The following is a 27,173-nucleotide window of genomic DNA, read 5'->3' as shown; positions in this document are numbered from 1 at the left end:
GCCCCTCACCGGCGCGGCTAATGGTTTCCCTGTCTCGTCCCAGCAGATACGCTCCCCGGATACTGCTGAGGCGGCTGGTCACACCCTCTGGCGTTATTACTATTCTGCGCAGCCCGTATCACGCTAGTATGATACCGGTTTCCGTCATTCCGGTTATTATTTGCATTGTACCGATTGTTATTACGGTCCGAACCATTATTGTTATTGCTGCCATGGTTGCGGTATGCATTATTCCCATGGTTATCGTTGGTGTGGTTGCTGTGGTACCCGTTGTTGTTACCACGGCCTCTACCACTGTCGCGATTATTGCGCCAATTGTCCTCGTCCTCCACTCTTTCCAGGAAATCATTTATTGTCCTGTAATTGCTTCCTACGTAGCGTTTTGTATCATCTGAAAGCTTTTTGTAGAGTTCCCAGACTATTTCGGATTCCGTGCGGCGATCACGCAAATATTCCAACTTGCGGATCCAGCCCTCACAAAACTCCTTCATCGAGCCGCGCGAATTCGCATCGAAAGGCCTCGATACGACAAATTCGCGCCAGACACTTTGCTGTTTTTGCTCTGACCAGTATTCAGCCAGAAACAAATTTTTAAACTCGTCAAAAGTCAGGTTCGTAATGTTGAGGTTTAGGCCCCAACGCTTGGCATCACCAGCCAACACATCAATAACCGCATTAATTTTTCTCTCATTAGTCCATGATATGGCTAAAACTCTTTCACAATTTTTAATGAAATCCGTCGGGTGTATACCGCCTTTTTTCAAGGGGTCGAACCGCTTCTCTTTCGTCAACAACTCCGAACTATGTGCACAGATTGGCACATAGCTCTGTTTTTCGTCAAGTTTCCTTTCTAATTCCGACACCCTCGTAATCACTTGGCAAGTGGTTGTCGCAAGCGTTTCCACTTCCCTCTTTTTCTCTTCGCAGGTGTTAGCCTGCTTCGTCACTTTGGTATCTACTTCGGATACTAAAGCCTTTAAAGTTTCCACCTTCTGTTGATCCTCTTTTCTCACTAATTGAATTTGTTCCGTCACCTTATTCTCGATGATCGGAGCAACTGCGTCTCCTACACTTTTCTCGATTCTGCTAATTTCGGAATCAAAAAGAGTATTTATGCTCGCAATTTCCGCCTGAAGCCTATATTTCCTGTTTAAGGTTACCGATTTCGGTATTAATCACGACAATATCGTCTTTGATTTTACCAACTTTTGTGTTAACAACTACAACATTGTTGTTAACAACATTAATAGCTTTGTTCTGATTGTCTAGCATTCGTTCAATTTTTTTCAGACTGAGCTACTTGCTTGGCAGCCTGAGCTGCTTGCTCGGCAGCCTGAGCTTCTTGCTTGGCAGCCTGATCTTTAATTTCTGCCGATTGACTCTTGATTTCGTTAATCAAAACATTCAATAAATCAGTTAAATTCCCGGAAACCACCGGTTTTACTTCCGTAGCGGCTTCCTCTTTCATTGTCCCCCGTATTCGTCATCAAGGGATTCAGATTTGATTTTCACTTCCGATTCCGAAACATTTTCTAAAGTCTGGAATTCCATTTCTGCTCTTTGTTGCGTTTCGGCGGTCGCATCTTTCATGCTAGCCGCCTGCCCCGGAACAATGGGTACCGCTGTGCGCGTTTCCCACTGTTCGACCGATTGTTCCGTATCCAAGTCTACCAAATTTTGGTAATTGTTGCCTTCACTCATTTTAATAATTTTCAATATAAATGCAAAATCTCAACTCTAATTAGGATTCCTCACACGAATATTCTCGCTGACGTATCGACCATTTCGTAACCAGTACTTTGTTACGAGATTTGCACAATGCAAAATTCGTGTCCAGAACAACCTCAAATTTGAAGATTGTCCTGTCACCAGGTCGCCACGTGTAACCTCCCCCCTCACTTATCGACCTTAATGACAGTGAAAAATTAAACCGCGTGTACCTAATGGAAATTTGGGAAAAGCAATCGTCACCGAAGTTAATCTATCGGTAAAGAGGGAGGAAATGGTTACATCTAAATGAAAGGAAAAATGCAAATGAAACTGGTGGAAATTAATTTTGAAAAGGGGTAAAGTTAATAAAGAAAGTAAATGTGCGGCCGTTACGTTAACAATTAACTAGCGGTAATTAGATATTTGAGATTTGGGGGAAATCACGGTCGCCAGTCCTAAGGACAATTACTATAGTAACTGAAAAAGAAAGGTTATTACACATATAATTAACACTAGAAGCGTGGCAACTGAAGGTTGACACGTGTAGTGTGAAAACTGAAAGTTTGTCAGAAGTAATAAATTTCGCTACACTCTGACTTAATTTAGCAAAAGAATTAATAAAACCGGAAAATCGAAAGTTAATTTAGTGACTGAAGTTAATAGTGAGCTTTCTTTCTGAAGCACATCGAAATCCAGTAAAATACGGTTAGTCTTGGACTACCTCAACAATCATTTCAAAAGCAACTTGACTCTACGCAATTTAGAAACAAGAGATTTTACTTTGAACTTGAATTAAATGATTCTGAACTATTAACAATAGTAAAATTTAGTACGTACCAAGCTGAGCTGCAGTCACAGATAAGCTAAAATATGCTAACAAAACTCGCACTCTAAATTTGTGCTCGTGTAACCTAAATATTGTAGCCAGCTACTGAACTTTGAAATTAAAGCAGTGAAATCTAATTATATTATTTTAATGCTGGCGTTTGAATTTCAACGACACTCGGGTTCATTTCGGAAAAGGAAGGGACCCTGCTTGGCAATGCAATTGGGACAATGAGCAACAAAGGTTCATGCTAAGTTGCTGTAATTTTGCCAGGCAAATGGAACAATTTGAAAAGCTGAGGTCTGCCATACAGTTCTGAAACTTTACGTGCTTTTAGTCTTCCTTGTTGGTTGATTGAAGGTTTGAAGCCGTCGATCGAGGAGGTGGCGACAGTCACTCATTGTCGGCCGTCGCTGTTGCAGAAGCTGGATGTTGGCGCGCCTACTTCTCGACACGGTCACCAGGCGAAACAGGCTCTTGATGTGCGCCAGCTAATGCTTCCCGTCCGCGACACCATGTCAGAAACTATCATCGCGAGTCGAGCGCAATTACATGCTGCCAAACCCCGAAAGCGCGGCAACTCGCGGGAGCGTCACACAACACCTGCTCCACTCACTACTCCCGCCAGACTCTCCCTGCCCTGCCCGCGCTCCACGCGGCCGAGTTAACACTACCAAAGATCCTACACACTTTGATTCTTCACACGACCTATCGATGTAATCGTTCGATAGCAGTTTTCCCTAGGCAAGACCCAGCGTAAAAATACAAATAATATTTACGAAACAAACCAATTATACATCGACATGAGTGCATAAATATATATATACAAACAGTAAAACAATTACAATATATAAAGAGACAGAAATGTCATATCTTGAGGTAACAAAACAAGGAAAAAAAATAGTAGTACAATAGATGAAAATAGGAGGATATGCATTTCCGGCGTGTCAGCAACGAATCACGTGACAGGACGCCACATAAACGATCGGTAGCCCCGGGAGCAGGCTTTAGTCATCCATGAGCGGCTACTGTGGTCTTGTGCCATGGCTACTGCTTATCATTGCTTGATATCGTTTGGTGTTCTGTGGTTATCCACTGATAGTACGAGTATCATTAAGGAGTTCTGTCTTACTGTTTGAGTGGCAGTGGTATAGAGTAGTATTTCTTCTCACGCAACGGCGACTAGCAATGATACGGAGTTTCCATCCAAGACTTCGTTATTTTTAATTCAATAAATAATTTCATCAACGTAAAAAATAAAATGATCCTTACCCTTCTCTAAAGTTGATACTGCCACGACAAATCTTTGATTATACTGGTTTGATATTGTACTTGTGAGCATAATATTGTTGAGAAGTGGAACTGACTTTGTACCCATCGATCCATGCAACGGGGCCAGGACCGTTACGATACTTTGAGAAGGCTCCATCATATCCCTCTTTTTTATATACCATCGCAGGGGTAGCGGAAGCAGTTATACTGGGTGCAGATAGCATTACTGTTCTGCTGCGGCTTAGTGAGTAAGACTGATATATGGGCAGCCAACAGAAGGAGGAATTTGAAATATTAAAAGTGCGATTTTTCAGTCATATAATTGCAGTGTCTTTTGGAATCAGAGGTAATCATATTCAATAACGTTGGAATAAACTTTGTGTAAGTTTTTATATCATTTTTTGAGTTTTGGTAGAAATACTGTGTGCATGAATGAGCTGGGCAGCACACGTAAGGTAAAACAAAAAATTCTTCGTTTCCCAGACCGGTATGGTAGTGGATTCATTTTAAATGTATACACTGAAGAGCCAAAAATACTAATACGACAGCCTTATACCGCATACGGCCCCCGCGATCACGCAGAAGTTCCGCAGTACGACGTGGTATGGATTCGACTAATGTATGAAGTCCTGGAGGAAATTCATGAATCCTGCAGAGCTGTCCACGAATCAGTAAGACTACAAAGTGGTGGAGATCTGTTCTGAACAGGACGTTACAAGGCATCCCAGGTATCGCAAGTAACGTTCATGTCTGGGAAGTCTCGTGGACAGCGCAAGTGTTTAAACTCAGAAGAGTGTTCCTGAAGCGACTCTGCAGGAATTCTGGACGTGTGGGGTGTTGCATTGCTCTGCTGGAATTGCTCAAGTCCGTCGAAATGCACAATGGACATCAATGGATGCAGGGGATCAGACAGGACGCTTGCGTATGTGTCACCTGTCAGAGCTGTATCTAGACGAATCAGCGGTCCCATATCACTCCAACAGCACACACCCCACACCTTTACAGAGCGTCCACCAGCTTGGGCAGTCCCCTGCTGACATGCAGGGTCCATGGATTCATGAAGTTGTCTCCATACCAGTACGTGTCCATCCGGTCGATACAATTTGAAACGAGACCCATCCAACCAGGCAACAAGTTTCCAGCCATCAACAGCCCAATGTCGGTGTTGACGGGCCGAAGCGAGGTTTAAAGTTTTGCGTCGTGCAATCATAAAGGGTACACGAGTAGGCCTTCTGCTCCGAAACACCAGATCGATTATGTTTCGTTGAATGGATCATACGCTGACACTTGTTGATGGCCCAGCAGTGAAATCTGAAGCAATTTGCAGAAGAGTTGCACTTATGTTACGTTGAACGATTCTCTTCAGTCGTCGTTGGTTCCGTTCTTGCGGGATCTTTTTCCGGTCGCAGCGTTGTCGGACATTTGATGTTTTACCGGATTCCTGATATTCACGGTACACTCGTGAAATGGTCGTACGGGAAAATCCCTACTTCATCGCTAGCTCGGAGATGCTGTATCCCATCGCTCGTGCGCCGACTATAAGACCACGTTGAAGCTCACTTTAATGTTGACAACCTGCAATTGTAGCAGCAGTAACCGATCTAACAAATGCGCCACACACTTATTGTCTTCTATAGGCGTTGACGACCGCAGCGCCGTATTCTGCCTGTTTACATATCTCCGTATTGGAATTCGCATGCCTATATCAGTTTCTATGGCGCTTCGGGGTAGATTAATTTTATTAAACGGAATTACGAGAGCCGCGGGTTTGAATTTTAGTTCGTTCAGGAGTTTTGATTTCGATAGTCGGTGACTTTGCACAGCCACACTGCCACGTGCATGATAGTGGAATCTAAGCTCACTGTTTGGTAACTCATATGAAACGTGTACATATTCAGTGCTTGAGTATTGAATTAATAAAAAGTGCTCTTAAATCCTATTGAATTTTTGTTGTAAATCTATCCCTTTTCATTCTGCGATTAACGGTTTCAACCACGTATTAACAGGGTAAAAATATACTGAGATATTCAATCAATCCGTAACATGGGAAAAATTTGTTATTTCGACAGTTGACCAGTTTAAATTATTTTCGCGATTTGTGGAACTTGATCACATTTAAATCATCCTCTCATGGAATTTTACGTAAATGTCCACGCCTACGGTGTTCATGGATCATTTGTACGCTTCACGTGTTTTGAAAATTTTGACGAAGTTATAACCGGGAATTTCCTTGAATGCCTTGTGCCTTATGTGTTCACGTCATGACGAAGTCACGTTTTCCTTCTTGGACTTAGCCCACATAGTCTCTGTTGAGTAGTTATTGGATTTTTTTGTAGTTCTCTCAGTAGTACGTTATTTATTCAGGTTGTTCTAGGGTGAGCGAATGTAAGAATATCAGAATCGTTTTCCCGAATTCCTGAATAGTACTTAGACTTGATGCATTAAGATAAGTCGTTAAACGTTCGTGTAATGAAGAGGATTACATCACTTTATTAATATTTGAAAACTATTGTTTTGCCTGGACTTTGTCCACAAATAAATTGTTGAATAAATTTTGGGATCATATCTTAAAATACTACATGGTTTCAAGGCTGCAATCCCAATCTCCGTCCTTAATATGTTAATGGAAGAGTAAACAGAAGGATTCATTGATGCAATTGGATGCCGCATCTATTCCCTTAATTAATATGCTAAATGTGAAAGATAATTATCCGTTGAGCGTTTCTTTAAATGAGTGTGAGTTGTAAGTAGTGATTAGGGCCTAAGAATAGGTAAGATTAAAGGACAGTTAAATGGAGAATAAAGATAATGCTTAAAGGAGTAGAGATTGAAGTAAGTATATGCTATCCTCCACTGCACTGATTAAACGAATCATCAACCAACACAAACGTAACCTTTTCACATAGCAGCCCTTTTCAACTTCTCCAGTTTCGCGGATACTCATACCTGAAATGGCTCTGAGCACTATGGGACTTAACATCTATGGTCATCAGTCCCCTAGAACTTAGAACTACTTAAACCTAACTAACCTAAGGACAGCACACAACACCCAGCCATCACGAGGCAGAGAAAATCCCTGACCCCGCCGGGAATCGAACCCGGGAACCCGGGCGTGGGAAGCGAGAACGCTACCGCACGACCACGAGATGCGGGCGTATACTCATACCTGGATGTTGTTGTTGTTGTGGTCTTCAGTCCTGAGACTGGTTTGATGCAGCTCTCCATGCTACTCTATCCTGTGCAAGCTTTTTCATCTCCCAGTACCTACTGCAACCTACATCCTTCTGAATCTGCTTAGTGTATTCATCTCTTGGTCTCCCCCTACGATTTTTACCCTCCACGCTGCCCTCCAATACTAAATTGGTGATCCCTTGATGCCTCAGAACATGTCCTACCAACCGATCCCTTCTTCTGGTCAAGTTGTGCCACAAACTTCTCTTCTCCCCAATCCTATTCAATACTTCCTCATTAGTTATGTGATCTACCCATCTAATCTTCAGCATTCTTCTGTAGCACCACATTTCGAAAACTTCTATTCTCTTCTTGTCCAAACTATTTATCGTCCATGTTTCACTTCCATACATGGCTACACTCCATACGAATACTTTCAGAAATGACTTCCTGACACCTAAATCAATAATGGATGTTAACAAATTTCTCTTCTTCAGAAACGCTTTCCTTGCCATTGCCAGTCTACATTTTATATCCTCTCTACTTCGACCATCATCAGTTATTTTGCTCCCCAAATAGCAAAACTCCTTTACTACTTTAAGTGCCTCATTTCCTAATCTAATTCCCTCAGCATCACCCGACTTAATTAGACTACATTCCATTATCCTTGTTTTGCTTATGTTGATGTTCATCTGATATCCTCCTTTCAAGACACTGTCCATTCCATTCAACTGCTCTTCCAAGTCCTTTGCTGTCTCTGACAGAATTACAATGTCATCGGCGAACCTCAAAGTTTTTATTTCTTCTCCATGAATTTTAATACCTACTCCGAATTTTTCTTTTGTTTCCTTTACTGCTTGCTCAATATACAGATTGAACAACATCGGGGACAGGCTACAACCCTTTCTTACTCCCTTCCCAACCACTGCTTCCCTTTCATGTCCCTCGACTCTTATAACTGCCATCTGGTTTCTGTACAAATTGTAAATAGCCTTTCGCTCCCTGTATTTTACCCCTGCCACCTTTAGAATTTGAAAGATAGTATTCCAGTCAACATTGTCAAAAGCTTTCTCTAAGTCTACAAATGCTAGAAACGTAGCTTTGCCTTTCCTTAATCTTTCTTCTAAGATAAGTCGTAAGGTCAGTATTGCCTCACGTGTTCCAGTGTTTCTACGGAATCCAAACTGATCTTCCCCGAGGTTGGCGTCTACTAGTTTTTCCATTCGTCTGTAAAGAATTCGCGTTAGTATTTTGCAGCTGTGACTTATTAAGCTGATAGTTCGGTAATTTTCACATCTGTCAACACCTGCTTTCTTTGGGATTGGAATTATTATATTCTTCTTGAAGTCTGAGGGTATTTCGCCTGTTTCATACATCTTGCTCACCAGATGGTAGAGTTTTGTCAGGACTGGCTCTCCCACGGCCGTCAGTAGTTCCAATGGAATATTGTCTACTCCGGGGGCCTTGTTTCGACTCAGGTCTTTCAGTGCTCTGTCAAACTCTTCACGCAGTATCGTATCTCCCATTTCATCTTCATCTACATCCTCTTCCATTTCCATAATATTGTCCTCGAGTACATCGCCCTTGTATAGACCCTCTATATACTCCTTCCACCTTTCTGCTTTCCCTTCTTTGCTTAGAACTGGGTTTCCATCTGAGCTCTTGATATTCATACAAGTCGTTCTCTTATCTCCAAAGGTCTCTTTAATTTTCCTGTAGGCAGTATCTATCTTACCCCTAGTGAGATAGGCCTCTACATCCCTACATTTGTCCTCTAGCCATCCCTGCTTAGCCATTCTGCACTTCCTGTCGATCTCATTTTTGAGACGTTTGTATTCCTTTTTGCCTGTTTCACTTACTGCATTTTTATATTTTCTCCTTTCATCAATTAAATTCAATATTTCTTCTGTTACCCAAGGATTTCTACTAGCCCTCGTCTTTTTACCTACTTGATCCTCTGCTGCCTTCACTACTTCATCCCTCAAAGCTACCCATTCTTCTTCTACTGTATTTATTTCCCCCATTCCTGTCAATTGCTCCCTTATGCTCTCCCTGAATCTCTGTACAACCTCTGGTTCTTTTAGTTTATCCAGGTCCCATCTCCTTAAATTCCCGCCTTTTTGCAGTTTCTTCAGTTGTAATCTACAGGTCATAACCAATAGATTGTGGTCAGAGTCCACATCTGCCCCTGGAAATGTCTTACAATTTAAAACCTGGTTCCTAAATCTCTGTCTTACCATTATATAATCTATCTGATACCTTTTAGTATCTCCAGGGTTCTTCCATGTATACAACCTTCTTTCATGATTCTTAAACCAAGTGTTAGTTATGATTATGTTGTGCTCTGTGCAAAATTCTACCAGGCGGCTTCCTCTTTCATTTCTGTCCCCCAATCCATATTCACCTACTATGTTTCCTTCCCTCCCTTTTCCTACACTCGAATTCCAGTCACCCATGACTATTAAATTTTCGTCTCCCTTCACAATCTGAATAATTTCTTTTATTTCATCATACATTTCTTCAATTTCTTCGTCATCTGCAGAGCTAGTTGGCATATAAACTTGTACTACTGTAGTAGGTGTGGGCTTCGTATCTATCTTGGCCACAATAATGCGTTCACTATGCTGTTTGTAGTAGCTTACCCGCATTCCTACTTTCCTATTCATTATTAAACCTACTCCTGCATTACCCCTATTTGATTTTGTGTTTATAACCCTGTAGTCACCTGACCAGAAGTCTTGTTCCTCCTGCCACCGAACTTCACTAATTCCCACTATATCTAACTTCAACCTATCCATTTCCCTTTTTAAATTTTCTAACCTACCTACCCGATTAAGGGATCTGACATTCCACGCTCCGATCCGTAGATCGCCAGTTTTCTTTCTCCTGATAACGACATCCTCTTGAGTAGTCCCCGCCCGGAGATCCGAATGGGGGACTATTTTACCTCCGGAATATTTTACCCAAGAGGACGCCATCATCATGTAATCATACAGTAAAGCTGCATGCCCTCGGGAAAAATTACGGCTGTAGTTTCCCCTTGCTTTCAGCCGTTCGCAGTACCAGCACAGCAAGGCCGTTTTGGTTATTGTTACAAGGCCAGATCAGTCAATCATCCAGACTGTTGCCCTTGCAACTACTGAAAAGGCTGCTGCCCCTCTTCAGGAACCACACGTTTGTCTGGCCTCTCAACAGATACCCCTCCGTTGTGGTTGCACCTACGATGCAAGCTGTTATTATGATGAGGTCGCCACTCCTAAAGGCATTTTAAAACTACTGCCAACTCCCTGCCGGGAAGAAATCCGTGTACACCTGCCTGCACCTGGTGTCGGTATATAGTCAGCACATAACAGCACACCGAAAAACTGAATTATGTTAAAACCAACTCAACGACTCTTCATACTTTTTTTCTTCCGGTTTGATGCTGCCCGCCACGAATTCCTCTCTCGTGCCAACCTCCTGCTCTCAGAGTAGCACTTGCAGCCCACGTCCTCAATTATTTGCTGGATGTATTCCAATCTGTCTTCCTCTACAGTTTTAGCCCTCTACAGCTCACTCTAGTACCATGGAAGTCGTTCCCTGATGTCTTAACAGATGTCCTATCATACTGCCACTTCTCTTTGCCATTGTTATCCACATGTTCCTTTCTTCTCCGATTCTGCACAGGGTCTCCTCATTCGTTATCTTATCAGTCCACCTAATTTTCAACATTCGTCTGTAGCACCCCATCTCAAAAGTTTCGATTCTCTTCTGTTCTGGTTTTCCCGCAGTCCATAGCTGTTTTGTTGCCCCTTCCTCTAATGGTTTTAGAAATTCTGCTGGAATGTCATGTATCCCTTCTGCCTTATTTGATCTCAAGTCCTCCAAAGCTCTCTCAAATTCTGATTCTAATACTTGATCCCCTATCTCTCCGAAATCGACTCTTGTTTCTTCTTCTGTCACATCAGGCAAATATTACCCTTCATAGAGACCCTCAATGTACTCTTCCCACCTATCCGCTCTCTCCTCTGCATTTAACAGTGGAAATCCCATTGCGCCCTTAATGTTGTCATCCTTGTTTTTGATTCAATCGAAGATTATTTTGATTTTCCTATATGTCGAGTCAGTCCTTCCAACAATCATTCCTTTTTTGATTTCTTCCCATTTTTCATGGAGCCATTTCGTCTTAGCTTCCTTGCACTTCCTCGGCGACTTGTATGTCTGTATTCCTGAATTTTACTTAACATTGTTGAACTTCCTTCTTTCATCGATCAACTGAAGTATTTTTTCTGTTACCCATGATTTCTTCGCAGTTACGTCCCTCGTACCTATTTTTTCCTTTCCAACTTCTGTGATTACTCTTTTGAGAGATGTAGATTCCTCTTCAACTGTACTGACTACTGAAATATTCCTTATTGGTGTATTTTACCGCGTTAGATAACTTCAAGCGTATCTTTCATTCCTTAGTACTTCCGTATCGCATTTCTTTGCGTATTGATTCTTCCTGGCTAATCTGTTAAACTTCAGCCTACTCTTCATCTGCTACATTGTAATGTGAATCTATATCTGCTCCCGGGTACGCCTTACAATCCTGTATCTGATATCGAAATCTGTGTCTGAACATGATGTAATCTAACTGAAATCTTCCAATATCATCCGTCCTTTTCCAAGTACACCTCCTCCTCTTGCGGTTTTTGAACAGAGTATTCGATATTACTAGCTGAAATGCTTTACAGAACTCAATTTTTCACCTCTCTCATTCGTTGTCCCAGGTCCACATTCTTCTGTAACTTTTCTTCTGGTCCTTCTCGTACAACTGCACTCTATCCCCATGACTATTAGATCTTCATCTCCCTTTAAGTACCGTATTTCCCTTCCAGTATCCTCATATACGTTCTCTATCTCTTCATCTTCAGCTTGCGACCTTGGCATGTATGCCTGAACTATCGGTGTCGGTGTTGGTTTGCTGTCGATTTTCATAAGAACATCTCTATCACTGAATTTTTCACATTAACACACTCTCTGCCATACCTTCCTATTCATAACGAATTCTACACCCGTTATAGCATTTTCTACTGCTGTTGATACTACCCTACACTCATCTTACCAGAAATCTTTGTCTTCTTTCCATTTCACTTCACTGATTCCTACTACTTCTAGATTGAGCTTTTGCATTTCCCTTTTCAAGTTTTCTAGCTTTCCTACCATGTTCAAGCTTCTCACATTCCTCGCCGCGACTCGTTGAACGTCACCCTTTCATTGGTCTTTTCCCATCGTCACCTCCTCCTTCACAGTCCCCTCCCGGAGATCCGAATGGGGGACTATTCCGGAATCTTTGCCAATGGAGAGATCATCATGACACTTTTTTCAATAATGGGCAACATGTCCTGTGGATACACGTTATGTGTCGTTAATGCAGTGGTTTCCATTGTCTTCTACAGCCTCATACCGTTGATGATTGCTGTTTCTTCCGCCTTTAGGGGCAGCTACCCACACCAAGGACAAGAGAGTGCCCTGAACCTCTGTCCACTCCTCCGCCTTCTTTGACATGACCGTTGGCAGAATGAGGGTGACTTCTTATGCTGGAAGCCTTCGACCGCCGCCAATACTGATTATTAATAGAAATGTAAGCGGTGGCCGGTTAAGAACCCCGGATAGAGGATATTTTGATTACTGATCAAAGACGCTAGACCTTAACTACGGACACATCGTTATGACGAACCAAATGAATCATTTAACTAACGGGTAAGTAGCTGAAGAAGCGCAATGTTCAGCAATAATTTGCATCGAGGATACATCAACAAGAGACTTTGTCAGCTGGTGGATATCAGTGTGCGTAAAACTGTTGATCATTCGCTTGGAGGGTTCAAATGGCTCTAAGAATTATGGGACTTAACATCTGAGGTCATCAGTCCCCTAGACGTCGAACTATGTAAACCTAACTAACCTAAGGACATCACATACATCCATGCCCGAGGCAGGATTCGAACCTGCGACCGTAGCAGCCGCGTGGTTCCGCTTGGAAACTTCTGGTAACCTAAATCATGGACCTTCTACAGGGAATTGAAGCCTATACTTTCGAGCCTGAAGTACTGACCTACGACGGTTGAGGAGATCAGAGAGCGACGAAACGGACAGAGCTGTTGTATGTTTTGCTCTAGCCCAACTCGTGGCTGTTTCGGTAGTAAAGCATTTCTTACAAGTATCTAGGCAGATCCTTCTTGGAAGCTGCTAATCAACAGCTGCAGCGTTTCGTTCGACCTTCTGATTTGTTGTGCTGGTGTCCTCAGGACCTCTGCAGGGGCACAGCAGCACGCTGCGAGGCAGCTATGCGCCTTCTGTTCCGTGAAGTCGCCTTTCGGCCCCGACACCTGCGCATTATGTAAATTACTCTTCTTTCGAAGAACTGGAAACAGCTTGCCAGTCATCATACGCCATCTTCAAGTGGGTCCGCAGCTCTCATTTGAAGTGGGGAACCTTCAATAGCTGTCCGTCTAAGTATTTAGCTTTCTTACTCCCAAGACCAGCTCTTAAAAAGGTATTTGCACTTGTAATATCATTTTCAAAATTATGTGTTGTTTTTAATAATAATTCAGCCATATTGACATATTTTAGAGCAAAGTAAGTCACTACTTTCCACATCACGTCCACTGAATGTTTCGTGAGTAAAACAAAAATTAAGAATTACGGAACTGTTTGAAGGTATTTAGTCGCAGTGTGTTGTGTGAAAGCATGGCAATATGGTGCAATAGTGGAACAACGTTCGTTTCCCCTGGTGGTAGTTCAGACCTCTGGGCATTTGCCCACTTCTCAGAATAAGTAGTTAATTTCACGGTTAGTTTCACGGACTCTAGTTTTTCCGACACATAATTTACGACGCGTTTGTTGAGTGGAGAGTTTGCCATTACGTCAGCACGGACTGTTGTCATACTTAAGAGTGCCCACCCCTTAATATCACACCCTACACAATCTCACGTACTCTATTGGCTAGTCCAGTCGTGTCGGATAAAGAAAAATGTTTAGGTCGAATACAGATCCAGCACGCAGTGCTAGCAACAAAGAGAAATTACAGTTGGAGAACTTGCTCCTCGCCTCTGATTTCGTAACTCGACAGCAAAATGACGACTTCTCATTTCTATTACCCGGATGATGTTTAACTACAGCTACTACAACAGCGAAACTACCGTTTGAACTCAACCAGGATCGACACTTGTTCTTCCACAAAATCAAAAGGATTGATGGATGGTAGGAATTGTTATGATCAAATGGTGTCCCTTATAACTACGTCGAGAAAGGATAACAGCACAAAAATAAGCATTAGGTTCTACACACGGACATCATTACACTCAACGATATACAGAGAGCAGAGAAACTCCTGCATGGCCTATCAACTATCGCCATATGGAATCAAGCATTTACTCTATTGCTAAGAGAAAGGAAGGCCTGAGTTATGCTTAATGGAAACTCTAATATAAATGCAACGCTGAATAATGGTTTACTACAGGAGGCACTTCTTGACACTGTTTTAAACTGAAGATAGGATTGCTAGTACAAGGACACTCATTTAAACAGAAAGTCAGCAGGCATGGACCCATGTAGGTGCCATTCCAACATTTTTTTTCTTTAAAAAAACAAACTTCTTTATTTCCAAAAGCTTATTAATTATACACTCTCGCCCACTACCTTATGTGATTAGTGGGCCGTCAATACTTAGACATTTATACAAGTTGCAGCTATTCTAAGTATGATTTAGTAACTAGTTAGCAGGCAACACTATATGGGAACTACAATGGGCAAAGTAGTATGTTATTTAAGTACTAAGTGGTAACCTAACTAACTATAGACTAGTCACTAAAACCTGCAGCGTTACAAATGTGTCAGCTGAAAATATAAACCTATTATAGGGCCTTGCTCATTGAGCTAACCCCAATGAGCGTGCACCTGACACTGGGCAGGCCATGGTGTTGGTCGCTACAGGTTCCTAAGAATAGTATCTATAAACTAGGTCCTACAACTAAACTTATCCTAATGTCAAAATTAGGTGCGTTGTCTGGATCGGTGTAAACTGCACCCCACTCCCCCTAATCCCGAGGCGTGGCGGATTCTAGACTGAAGAAGTCGGCCTTTCCGCACCCAGGCGGTTTGGGAATAGGGTAATAGACTTTATCGGTATTTAAGTGGGTCTCTAATAGGTGCTAATTTGGTTCTCTCAGGTAGTCCTTTAAGACTTTCTGTGATACCGCGTTAGCCAGTTCGTTAATAATCTGAAAGGTGTCGCGTTGTCTCAGCAGTCTGTACGTGTCATTGTGGGGTAGTTGGTCTCGTAACGCTGAGGCCACATCATTGAAAAGGGGACACTCGTAGACTACATGGTCAGGAGTACCCTCCGGAACACCACAGTCACACGCGGGTGTCGCCTTTTTCCCGAATCGACATAAGTATGTCGAATAGGGTCCATGTCCAGTGAGAAAGTGAATCAGTCCCCTGGTTGGTTCAAAATATGACATTACCATTCTTTCCCTGACATCTGGTAAGAAGTCAAAAGTTCTGCGCCCTGTTTCTTCGCATTCCCATGAAATTTGCCACAGCTGATCCCCTCTTAACCTAATCTCAACTTTATTCTCAGTTTTGCTTCCCAGAATTTCCTCTATTTTCTCCAAATTCCCCTTTTTTGCCCAGTACCAAGCGGCCTGCTCCCGAATTTTGATATCTAAGGGGCAGAGTCCCATTATGACTAACAGGGCTCCCCCCGGTGTGGTCCTCTAAGCCCCCACTGATCTCATAATCATGTTTCTTTGCACTCTTCTCACTGTCATGGCGGGCACCACACTCGTGAGCCTGTGCGCCCAGATTCCCAAGCCGTAACCGACTATGGAGGTGAGTATGCTATTATGATATAGTTTGATGAGATGTGGCGGGAGATGGAAGCGTTTGTGTCAAATGGAGATGAGGTTGTTGAGTACTTGTAAAGCACTTTGTGTTACGGTTTCAATGTGCCTCCCAAATGACCACCTTTCATCAATGATGATGCCGAGATATCGAGTCTCACGTCGCCTGAGAACTGGTGAGCCCTCTATCCTGACAGTTGGATTTCGAACTATTGTCCCTTTAGAAGGAGGTATGTGGACTTAGCTGGTGAAATCTTCATCTTAGTGTTCCGGCACCACAGTTGAAGTATTTCTATTGCTCGCTCTATCTTAGGCTCTATGTCTTCTGCGCTTCGGCCGCCGACCAGTAGGAGGAGGTCATCGGCGTAGGCTATCACCTCCAGCACTTCGTCACTTTGCTGTAATTTGTCTAGTAAAGGTTCCATGTGGATGTCCCAGAACAGGGGACCTAGTACGGAGCCCTGGGGACATCCCTTAGTGATTGTTTTTCTTACCCTTGTGCTGGGGGATGATAGCCAGACCTCCCGATCCTCGCAATAGCTCCTCAGACACCCATATAGCGGACCCGGACACTCCTTCTCCCGTAAACAGGAGAAGAGCGAAGGTCACCACAGGTTGTCGAAGGCGCCACTTATTTCCACCATGATGCCGACCACGTACTTGTACGGGGTAGAGCCACAGACCTCAGCCGCCAGGGCGATTGCATCAGATGCCGATCGCCCAGGCCTGAAGCCGAACTGCCTGCTGCTCATCCCGCACGGCACTCGGTGCGCAGCCAGTCTGTCAGCCAGCAGTCTCTCCAGAACCTTCCCAAGCAGATCAAGCAGGCAGATTGGTCTGTAGGATTTTGTATCTGCTGGGTCTTTGTCAGCTCCTTTCTTAATGATTACTACATTTGCCCCCTTCCAAATTCGAGGGAACTTTTGCTGCCTGAAACATTCATTGTATAGGGTAGTTAGAGGGGCGACTATCTGGGGGGCCAGAAATTGCACCACCTCCGCCACAATGCCATCTGGCCCGGGAGCTTTGCCTCTCTTCAGGGATTTTATGTGGGCAGCTACCTCCTTTTCAGAGAATGGGTAGACTGCCGTATCATTTCCATATGCATTGCTGCTGTAGGTTTCTCGCAGCTGCCGTTGTTCGTTTGTCTCTCCATCCGCTGTGTCATCAGGCAGCAGGGACTGGAGAAGGACCTCAGCAGTTTCCTGCCAGGACTCCGTCATCCCATCCCCAAGCCTGACGGTTGACGGTTGAGAGCTCCATCAGAGAGCGGATTTTTTCCCGGACAAGCTTATAGGGAACTCCCAAAGGGTCTAAAGCAAGTTGGTTTAGAACGAAGTGTTCCCAGATTTTAGATCTTACTTCACGTAAATGTTTATGGAAATTGTCTTTCACTTCCCGGTATAGCTGCAGCCATCGTTGTCTTTCTAGCCAGACGACACTGCGCTGCTAGTGCCTCCTGAGCCTTCTAACAGACTGGCGTATCTCCTCTAGTTCAGCTGACCACGGTGACGGAGAGGCCGCCATGTCCTTCCTCCTAGTAGGTACAGCAGCCTTCACCGCTCGAGTTATTACTGTCATCAGTTCCTCAGCTCTGTTGTCAACGTCAATGTCCAGGTGTCCGTCACCTTCTGGTAGTGCAGGAATGTCGCACTCCCTAGCAAGTTTCTCCCAATTGGCTCTTTTGTAGTTAAATTGCACCTCCCACCCCATGGCCCAGCGGCTCTCCCTGTCTCCCATACTGAAAGTGATAAGATTATGGTCACTAGTGGTGGCGTTCTCTACAATTTCCCCTGCTGGATTAAGTGTGCAGCATTAGGCGTAGCCAAAGTCACATCAATGTTTGTGCCTTGGCCATCTCCCGACACGTGGGTCGGAGGGTTGCCAGGCTTGTTTGCCACCACCAGCTGCAAGGCCATGATGGCCTCTTCTGCCCTCTCTCCGTTTGGGTCGCTGGTGCCGCTGTACCATAGGGGGGATTTAGCATTTATGTCTGCAGTTATAATTACTTTCTGCCCCCGCAACGCCGTGATGACTGTGGTAAGGTGTGCTAAGTGTCTCTCAGTGTCATCACCATACTGAAAGTACATGTTGATGAGGATAATGGTTCCGGATGGAGACTGCAGCTCCACGACGTTGCAGTGGCTGGTTGTAAACTGTGTTAGAACTATGGCTCTTAGGAGTTTGTTGGTTATAATTATTGCCGATCTTGGGTCTTCCCCTCGGCTTATAACTTGCCAGGTCGCATCTGTGAAAGCTAATTTTCCATTTAGGGAGTACGGCTCTTGCAGACAGACCAGATCCGGTCTCCTCTCCTCCACTTCCTTACGTAGCTCCTGCATCACAAGTCTACTGTTATGGGCGTTAAGTTGGCCAATGGCGATTCTCGTCATTTAGTTGTTATGGAAAATATGTGCGAATTCTGTCATTAGGCCAAGTCTTGTTCCAGTCAAATGTGATGTGTCCATTTGCCAAAACTGCTTGCTGGTAGATTTCGTCCAAGTCGAATTTTTCGCCACGTCTTTCGAAGACTTTCTTGAGTAAGTCCCGCAGGGCTCCGAAGTCGGTGGGGAGATTCACTGACTTGAGTTGGATTCTGTCTACAGCCTCCATTACCGAGAAGGTGATTCTCCTACCATATTCATATACCACCCGGACCACGTGTCTTAAGGCAGTGGTTAGGGTAGTCGGCTGCTCTAGTCTCGCCAGTTGCATTGTAAATTCAAGGTCTGGATAGACTCTGACTGGGTCGATGGGTGGCAATCTCACGACAGGACCTATTGTGGCTAGTTCACTAGAGCTAGTTATTTTGTTGTCCTGAACTGGTTCATTTGTATTTCTGTTCTCCTTCGTTGAGATTGCCACAGTCTCTGTTACAGGATGCCATTGCCGTTGATCTTTAGTCGGCCTTGTCTCCCAGCTTTGGGAGGAGGGGGGCTTGACTGTAAGAGGCTCAGTTTGAGTTCCTCCGTCAGTTGCAGTAGAGTCCGTTTGAGTACTCGCCTCTTTGGTATTGATTGTGGCGTCAGTAAGCGACCTCAAAAACAACTTAAAGGCACTTGCCCTCATGGCATCCCTCCTCCTTTTGCTCGGGGATTTTCTTTTGGGCATCCTGTTCGCTTTGGCTTGTTCAGCCATAGTCTATCCTCGAAATTAGTCTCTGTTCCAGGAGTCTTTAGGTGGGGTAGTTTCGCCCAGTGGCGCCACAAGGTTTTTTGCCCCGTCTCTTACAAGGGATGCAGACTGCTGCAGCCCTACAGTCTTTTCGTACATGTCCGTCCTCACCACATTTTGAGCAGGCCGACCCCCTGGTACAGTGCCTCAGAACGTGGTCGAGATCTCCACAGTTATGGCAACGCGGTACCACAAGATAATCACGTGTATTTATGGCATGAAAGCCGATATACAGTTTGCCCATTGAAGTTAATTTCCTCCACATTTGAGCGGAGACCTCAGCGACGTGGTGAACCACATCACGGTCCCGAGGCCTCGTTTTAAATCTCAGTTTGAAATTTTCTTTGAATTCATCCTCTGACATTTCCTCAAAATTTTGTGCCCTTATAGTTTCATGTATTTCCTCATTCGTCATAATTGTTGGTACGTCATATAGGATGACCAACGGGTTTCTTTTCCTCGGTGGCTCGCATTTGACCACCGAGTTTAATTTAGCATTGTTTAATAGTTTTGCTTTGTCCTCTTCGGAGGCAACTTCTACAATCACTGAATTTCTACTTGGTTTAACCTTGTTAATTTTAATTTTGTCTTTTACCGGGTTTATTGTGGTGGTGAGCAGCTCCTGTATTTTCCTCACTTTAGTGTCTTGACCGGCCATTCCAACATTTACATACAATCAGCGGGTATGAAAAGGATTACAGCTGGCTACGATGTTGCATTGTTGTTGTCAAAACAATAGAGATATACACTGAAGCGCCAAAGAAACTGGTTTAGGCATGCGTATTCAAATACAGAGGCATGTAAGCAGGCAGAATACGGTCAGCGGTCGACAACGCCTATATAAGACAATTGTCTGGCGCAGTATTTAGATCGGTTACTGCTGCTACAACGGCAGGTTATCAGGATCTAAGTGAGTTTGTACGTCGTGGTATAGTCGGGGCTCGAGCGATGGGACACATCTCCGAGGTAGCGTTGAAGTGGGGATTTTCCCGCACGAACATTTTACGAGTCTACCTTGAATATGAGGAATCCGGTAAAACATCAGATCCCTGACATCGCCGGGGCGGGAAAAAGGTTCTGCAAGAACAGAACCAATGACGACTGAAGAGAATCGTTCAGCGTGACAGAAGTGCAACACTTCCGCAAATTGCTGCAGATTTCAATGCTGGGCCATCAACAAGTGTCAGCGTGCGAACCATTGGACGAAACATCAACGATATGCGCTTCCGGAACCGGCGGCCCACTCGTGTACCCTTGATGACAACAAGATACAAATCCTTACGCCTCGCCTGGGCCCCTCAACACCGACACTGGGCTGTTGATGACTGGAAACATGTTGCTTGGTTGGACGAGTCGCGTTTCATATTGTATCGACTGGATAGACGTGTACGGGTATGGAGACAATCTCATGAATCCATGGACCCTGCATGTCAGAAGAGGACTGTTCAAGGTGGTGAAGGCTCTGTAATGATGTGGCGCGTGTGGGTTCGGAGTGATATGGGACCCTTGATACGTCTAGATACCACTCTGACAGGTGACACGTACGTAAGCATCCTATCTGATTACCTGCATTCAGTTCATGTCCATTGTGCATTCCGACGGACTTGGGCGATTCCAGCAGGACAATGCGACACCCCACACGTCCAGAATTTCTACGGAGTGGCCCCACGAACGCTCCTCTGAGTTTGAATACTTCCGCTGCTTACCATACTCCCCAGACATAAACATTATTGAGCTTTTCTGGTATGCCTTGCCATGTGCTGTTCAGAAGAGATCTCCACCCCCTCGTACTCTTACGGATTTATGAATGACTCATGGTGTCAGTTCTCTCCAGCACTACTTCAGACATTAGTCAAGTCCATGCTACGTCGTGTTGCGGTGCTTCTGCGTGCTCGCGGGGCCCAACACGGTATTGGGCATGTTCCAGTTTCTTTGGCTCTTCTGTGTAGAGTATATAGTGAGTGTGCAGGGCATCAAATGATTAGTGAGCATTGTGAAGGACCATGGAGAATCCCTCGCGCTCGCATGTCAAAACGTTACCAGCACTCGACAATTTGAAAGAGGCGTTATTGTGCGATTGCATGAGACGGACTACACGAATTCTTCAGTGTCCAGACATATAGTGCGTTTCGAGGTGACACAGACCTGATGCTGGATTTAATAGGAAAGTGAGGAAAGCCATAGACGACGTCGAGATTCACGTCGACTAAGTCTGACAACGTCGGGGAAAGATCGCCCCAACGTGAAGAAAATACGCCGGCCTCTTTTATTTCCGCTCCTGCCATCCGAGCACCAGTAACGGTCTCACTACAGCGATGCGTGTCATCCCTCATCACTGGCTGAAGGCTAGACAGTCATCTGCTAGTAAGGCAGCACCAAGGAAATGTGACGTATTCTGTTAATATTTTGTAGAGTGTTATCCCTAGCTTCATTGCCTGGGAAACCATCGAGTTTGGCATCAGGTCACTTCTCTTAGCAATTCAGGGAACTCTAAAGGTACAGCTATGCGTAAAAGGTACCCAGCGTGTGTTGACTTTCATAAGACAATGCGCTGTACCATCTTACTAAAGGAAGACTCTCGTCTTCTCACGGACCATGGTTCTATGAACTGCTTGTATGATTTGAGGAACTCTTTTGGCTAGCGTTATACCCAGATGTGTCCCCATTCGAACATGTGTGGCACCTTCTGAGTCGTCAATTCTATCCAAGGATCAATATCAAGGATATGAGAGTCAGTTACATTTTTGAGCACTTTTTGTCAGGGTACAATGGCTGCGTGATTCACATCCCAGTCAAATGAGCAAGCGCATCCAAGCCCACTGCTTTTCAACACCTTTCTGATAACCCAATGGCAGACTTAAATATTTTGAAAGGTTTCTGGGAACGTGCACGGTATCTGTAAAGGAAGTGACATGTAAGACGCCAGTGTGCCAGTTCTAGAGTATGAGAACAAACATCCAACGAATCTAGAGGTACGCTGCTACAATTGTTACAGAGGAATCATGACAATAAGATAAGGGAAACTAGTGCGTACAGAAACACATAGACAACCATATTCACTCGCTCAGTACCGGAATGGAATAGGAAAGAAAATGGCTAACACTGGTATGAAGTGTCTTACTCCAAGAAGTGACTAGTGGCTTACGGAGCATATACACTACTGGCCATTAAAATTGCTACGCAACGAAGATCATGTGCTACAGACACGAAATTTTACCGACAGGAAGAAGATACTGTGATATGCAAATGATTAGCTTTTCAGAGCATTCACACAAGGTTGGCGCCAGTGGCGACACCTACAACGTGCTGACATGAGGAAAGTTTCCAACCGATTTCTCATACACAAACAGCAGTTGACCGGCGTTGGCTGGTGAAAAATTGTTGTGATGACTCGTGTAAGGAGGAGAAATGCGTACCATCACGTTTCCGACTTTGATAAAGGTCGGATTGTACCCTATCGCGATTGCGGTTTATCGTATCGCGACATTGCTGAACGCGTTGGTCGAGATCCAATGACTGTTAGCAGAATATGGAATCGGTGGGTTCAGGAGGGTAATACGGAACGCCGTGCTGGATCCCAACGGCCTCGTATCACTAGCAGTCGAGATGACAGGCATCTTACCCGCATGGCTGTACCCGATCGTGCAGCCACGTCTCGATCCCTGAGTTAACAGATGGGGACGTTTCCAAGACAACAACCATCTGCACGAACAGTTCGACGACGTTTGCAGCAGCATGGACTATCAGCTCGGAGACCGTGGCTGCGGTTACCCTTGACGCTGCATCACAGACAGGAGCGCCTGCGATGGTGTACTCAACGACGAACCTGGGTGCATGAATGGCAAAACGTCATTTTTTTCGGATGAATCCATGTTCTGTTTACAGTATCATCATTGTCGCATCTGTGTATGGCGACATCGCGGTGAACGCACATTGGAAGCGTGTGTTCGTCATCGCCATACTGGCGTGTCACCCGACGTGGTGGTATGGGGTGCCATTGGTTACACGTCTCGGTCACCTCTTGTTTGTATTGACGGCACGTTGAACAGTGGACGTTACGCTTCAGATGTGTCGTGAAATATCCAGCCCCGTTCCTGAGTCTAAGGCGTGTTCTACAGTCTCGAGTGCTTAAGGCTAACTCTTATTAGTACTGCATATCTGCCCATTTTCCTCCTGGACGTGTTACATGGCGATATGCGTTTCCAGGACTTGTAATCTTCGGCAATGAGGTGCCGATTTATTCGAAAACGGAAACAGCGAATAGCGTTTAGAGGCAGTGAGTGTATTTTGGATTGTTGTGACATCAGACAGACTGTGTGCGCTGTGGACCAAGAAGTTTAAGTTATAGCGATTCTACTTGTCTGTTACGGATAGTAGTGCGAAGGTCCTGTGTTGGAGAGTAATTCTACTACTGCATGCTACATCATCTGCGACGTGGGCGGCATCTATGAAAAACCATATCATTGCAGAATTTCGCCGGCCGGCCACGGGGTAGCACTGCTGATGAACACAGCGACGCCTGGAGCCGGTGTGAAGTCAGGGCCATGCACGCCGATGGGCAGTTAACAACGTAAGTCTTACACAGCGCTGCGATTCCTCATGCATTTAATGAATACCATAGCGTAACTGACTGGCAATGCAGACTTTGTCTAGGGAATTTCATGCAAATAGTGTTTAATGATTACAGTGGAAGCAACTTGTAAAACTGACAGAATAATCTGTTAATGGGTACTAGATCACAATGAAGACTTATTTAGATAATCTCAGGAAATGCAGCCAGAGTTGATATAATACAGTGGAGGCAACGTATCGTACTGGCAACACACTTTAGCACTAGCCAGTTAGTGCAGTAAAGTTATATGTCATTGCCCAGTCCTGCTGTAGTAGCCCATGCAATATGCTAATGTAATGCTATAGCAGCAGTGAATCCTTTGTGTAAATGTACAGTAAGTGTACTTTTGTGACATTGATTATAAGTGTGTCTGGCGTGCTTCTTAGCACCAAACACAGCGTTGAAGAGATACGGCATTGTCAATTGACTTAATGTTTTGTTTGTGTACTGTGCGGAAGAGTTACTGTGATTTAATCTTTACACTTTTTTTTCTTTTCCCTCCTTTTCCATTTTCTTGCTTGAGTGACGTAAGTAATTCATGATGTTAGCTAATGAGATCAATGCAACAGCGATGGCCAGGAATGTAGATGCAGACTCGTCAATTGAAAGCAGTCTAATAGAGAGGAAGGTTAGTAGTACTGAAATATTAAGAGATTCTGATATGGGAGACTAGTTTGTCGGTTGAAATGGGAAGCCCTGGTGCTGTGTCGTCACCAATCGTGTGTACACTCAGACGAGAGGAGTATAGGCCTGACTCTGACATGTTCACAACATTAACAAGTATGCTGAAGAAGGGATTCGAGGAAACTAATAGGCAGCTTGGCCAAACTAATAGGCGGATTGACCAAAACAGCAGATGTAGAGAAGAAGCTAGTAAGCAAACGAAAGGTGACGACGATCGACCAGAAGCAGCCATAAAGAAAGTGGGGGACGAGTGTAATAAAAAGGTAGACACACTTACGTCTTGATTAGATCAACATGCCGTAGAGCAGGCGAAACGTTTTGACAAGGTTGAAGCTGAATCCAGTGAGGTAAAACAAGAACTCGGCAAAATGATTGAGATCTAGGATAAAGAATTTGAAAGACTGGATGGAGAGGTGCATGAGTTTAAATACTGTACAAGGTGCAAGCTGTTGTGCTGAATCAAGATGCTTATGTACGCCGTGTAGAGCAGGTTTGCAATGAAGTATTCAAGACCAGTCACTAGTGGGTCAACAGGTTAAAAATGAAGTAAAATCGTTCTTATACAATGGACGCGTAACAGGAGGCAGTATACTTGGCATACAAAATGACGAGATCTTTCTTAGTGTTGGGAATTTTAGAAATTTTGATCTAAACGGAAAATGGCATCCGAGGGACTATTTACACTAATTTAAGGGTGTGCTGTCTGAACTGTGGGATGAACAGCGGAAGATACGCTTTGTTGCATCGACAATGGAAGGTGAAGCTGGTACTTGGGGAATGAGGACAAAAATGCGAGACATATGGGAAGTTTGAGAGCGAGTTTTTAAAGCAATATTGGTCTCTGCGAAGGCAGAATGATGTGCGAAACAGCTTATACCAAGGCGTAAGGTTTGATAGAGGTCGCGACTGGAACCTAAAGAAGTTTTTCGAAGATTATTATGAAAGAAACGTGTATTTAGATGAGCCAATCAAGACGGAGGCAATAGTATCCTTGATCAAATGTAATCTACCAGTAGCAGTTCAAGAGAAGTTGCTGGCGATTCCTAAGGACGACGTAGAGGCGATTAAGTCGGCTTTGAGGCAGCTAGATACACTGTATGAACAACGAGGAACTGAGGAAGGTGGACATAATGGAGGTGCGCCAGGGAACAGTGAGAGGAGTGCTGGTTTGCGATCGCGTAATGACAGAGGGTATAGTGGTTATCATTGGAATCAAGAGGATGACAGAAGATTTTAACGTAGTTTTCGAGATCGTGGAGGTTACCGAGGACAACGCGGTGGGTACGGACACCACCACAACACAGAGTGCATGTCAATTCAGGAATTTGAGTCAGATGACAGGACGCGGAATGTGGACAACGACCATGACATGTTACGGCGTGACAAGAGTGTGGGAAACAAGATGAAATCCTGATGCGACTCAGTCAGGGACAAATGACATAGGTCCAGCACTTATGATAATATGCAAGATAAGAGATTCAACTGGTGCGGTCGATGGCTTGATGGAGGAAAATAGCGAAGAACCTGATGAGATATTACAGCCTGTAGTAGAAGTGGATATTTTTGGAACAGGAATAGATGTTTTGGTTGATTCAGGTAGCCAAGTTAATGCTGTGTGCCAAAAGCTATGCACAGCAGATATCAGAGAAGGGAAGAAACATACCATACTTTCAAGTGCATAGTATATGTATTACGGCTGCTGTGGGTGTGAAAATCAATGTAATTAAGGAGCGAATCTTAATCACGATGAGGCTCAGTGGTAAGGATTATGATGTAGCACCACTTGTCGTGCCGGGGTTAGCATTACCCATAATTTTGGGTGTTGACTGATTAACGGAGCAAAAGGCTCGTCTGCATTTTGGGAGAGGTTGTATGAAGTGCAAAGACGAGGAAAGGAAGCTGTCATTGACTTTAAAGGGAGAATCAATGTTAGGGAATTGCTAGAAATGACTGAGTTATGCAGTTTAACTGATTTGCAATTAGCACTACAAAGTAATACAAGGGGAGGCCCAGCAGCGTTATGGAAGAAGCAATGGAGATGAGAAGGCAAGGCAGACACAGACGATATATTTTTTTTAGCAGAAACTCCATCCCCTAGGACGACAAAACCAGGTGGAAATGGAAGATCTGATAGAGAACCTGAAGAGGCACAAGCGAGTTTTTTCGAGTGAGCCATGGATGATAAAGACGACAGAAGGTAAACTGCAGGTGATGGAACATGAGCCATTTTTTGTACGACCATATGCGATTCCACAGTCAAAGCGTGAGGCAGTGGAGGAGGAGATTCAGAAGATGCTAAGGATGAAGGTTATCGACCGGTCGACCAGTCAGTATAATAACCGATTATTTGTGGTAGAGAAACGTAATGGTGATGTCGGAATTGTACTGGATGAATGCCCAGTAAACAAGATAATAATTCCACAACGGGATGGACCCGAGAACTTAGATGACATACTCCAGAGATTTAATGAGGAAAATATGTTTAGTGGTACTGATCTGAGATCTGGGTATTGGCAGATTCCCCTACAGAAGGACTCTAGGCAATACACCACATTCCTGTATGGAGGAAGGAGCAACCAATACCGCGTACTACCGTTTAGTTTGAATATTTCTGCCTCCGCTTTTCTGAGATCACTGGACAAGGGTCTTGGTGAACATTTAATTAAAAAGGTGAACATTTATGTTGATGATATTTTAATTGCAACCAGAACTTGGGAAGAACATATGAGGGTAATCGAAGTGGTGCTCATTGCCTTTGACAGGGCAGGTGTCACAGCAAACTTAGAGAAGTCAGAATTCGGCAAGGACGAAGTCCGGTTTCTAGGAAGGAATCAAACCTGACGACACAAAATTACAA

The sequence above is a fragment of the Schistocerca serialis genome, chromosome 2 (assembly GCF_023864345.2).
Source record: "Schistocerca serialis cubense isolate TAMUIC-IGC-003099 chromosome 2, iqSchSeri2.2, whole genome shotgun sequence".
NCBI classification, from domain to species: Eukaryota; Metazoa; Arthropoda; class Insecta; order Orthoptera; family Acrididae; genus Schistocerca; species Schistocerca serialis.
This window is presented reverse-complemented; position numbering follows the sequence as displayed.